Source organism: Mus caroli, chromosome 14 (assembly GCF_900094665.2).
Source record: "Mus caroli chromosome 14, CAROLI_EIJ_v1.1, whole genome shotgun sequence".
NCBI classification, from domain to species: Eukaryota; Metazoa; Chordata; class Mammalia; order Rodentia; family Muridae; genus Mus; species Mus caroli.
Window position 1 is genome coordinate 63,109,531 of NC_034583.1, and position 2,085 is coordinate 63,111,615.

The window sequence follows — 2,085 nt, forward strand, 5'->3', positions numbered from 1 at the left end:
ACAGGGGAACGCCAGGGCCAAAAAGGGGGAGTGGGTGGTTAGGGGAGTGGGGGTGGGTATGGGGGACTTTTGGGATAACATTGGAAATGTAAATGAGGAAAATACCTAATAAAAAATATTCTTTCTTTGTTTGGCTTATTTTGCAGAGCAAAATGCCCCTTAGGTTTGCACAAATCCCCGTCTAGATTTGTCATGCCAAGGTAATACCTGACTACTTCAGGGCAACGCCCTGGGTTATTCATTATTCTATTATCAACCCTTCACCTTACTCTTGCTAGTCAAATGCTGCTCATCCTTCTAGACTGATTAAAATCTCTCTCTCTCTCTCTCTCTCTCTCTCTCTCTCTCTCATAAAAACCTGTTCTGTCCTTAGTCATCTCCATTATTACTTGGCATTGAATTTGTTCACAAATCTTCACATCCGGCTCTGAATTATTCTTCAACTAATGGAACTTCAAACCATGAAAAGGACCACCTAATGAAACAAGTATTTTAAAACTATTTAATGGTATTCTTGGTTGTCCTACATTACAGCTCTACAGTGATTTAAACATGATCTGGAACTGTAAACCTGTTCTAGAAATGGAACAGAGTTCTTAAAGTTTTCCAGTGGTGGAGACAGCCCAGTAAAAGAGAGCCCTATGTTATAGTCTATGAATATCTTTGGTGTCTGGTCAAACAACAGGACTAAAGACATGGCTGGAGCTCAGGATTTCCCACAGGGCATATGTGCTCCTTGATGTTCGTTTCTTCTCTCAGCCCATGGTACTTCAGGCATTATTTCAGTACCACATCTATAGCTTAGACTCAGCTCATTTGTAAGAATATTCCACTTCCTCTATGACCTGAATTTTGAATTAGCACATTGCTCTTGCTTCAAGTAAAGTTATTTCCTTATTTTGCTTTTTATATACAAATAATCCCAGCCTGTTTCCAGTTATTTTTCCTGTATTTTAGTTTTAGGATATCTGTGTAGGTATGCACTTCTTTAAAAGACTGCTTGGCATCTTCCTTTAAATGCAAATGAATCCATTACAAGCAGTTGCAGTTCTCCATCTACTCTGTTCATTACATCTTCTATTCTGCTTTATCCGAACGTTGACAGATCGAAGCCCTTATTATTTATTTTAAAAACTTGCTTTTATTTCTTGCTTGTATTATACCTAGGTCATTATACTGATTTTTATTACGAACATAAGAATTATATCTGCAAATTTCATTTTGGTAAATGAGGCATTGCGAATTATTTGTTATAAAAGGGGATATTAAATACAGTAAGCTTGAGAACCATTCATCTATTATAATACTTCATTTTACTGAAGAAGAAGATGATAGTGAGGTAAAAAGAAATTAAATGGCCTAATCACTAAGTTGCTGATCTGGAAGCAAAACCCTGAGCTGACTTGCAATCCAGTTCTCTTACTTTGTCCGATGATTTTGGTAGAATACTGAGTGAGTAGTTACTTCTGTTTCAGGATTATGCTCACAGTCTCCTTGAGGATGGTGATATTTTGTATAATCCTTTTTTATAATCATCACAGTAACTAATATAGCAGTAGACATATAGTAGTTATTTAATTCATCCCTAATGCAGCAGACTGGATTGCACTGAAACAAAGTGATTTGAAGTGCATAGTGGGATATGAATGCTTATAGAGAAAATGATGTCTTCCAGTATGAAATAATCAGAGCCCTGAGTTCTGAGCCAGGAAGCCTCAGCTGACAGAACCACATGGGAGTTCCTTGTTAACTGTGCCCTGTCACTCGCTAGCATCCAGGTTCCCACTGTGGAATACTGGTTCTCTTCCTTTATCTTTCTTTCTTTCTTTTTTCCACAAAATGCTTTTTTATTCCTCTAATTGCTAGTTCTTATAAATAACTTTGGCAACATCAAAATAACTTTATCTTTCAATAGTTGTCTTTCTTGGCTTACAGTCCTCCCACTGACCTAATAACCTCCATTTTAGGTTGTTTCTCTACTGACCATGACCATCTCCCATGGGACACAGACTGACTCCAGTGTTTCCATCCATCCTCTGAGTTCTAAAGAATTTCCAGCAAGAGTTAAGTCAGTCTCTCACATTT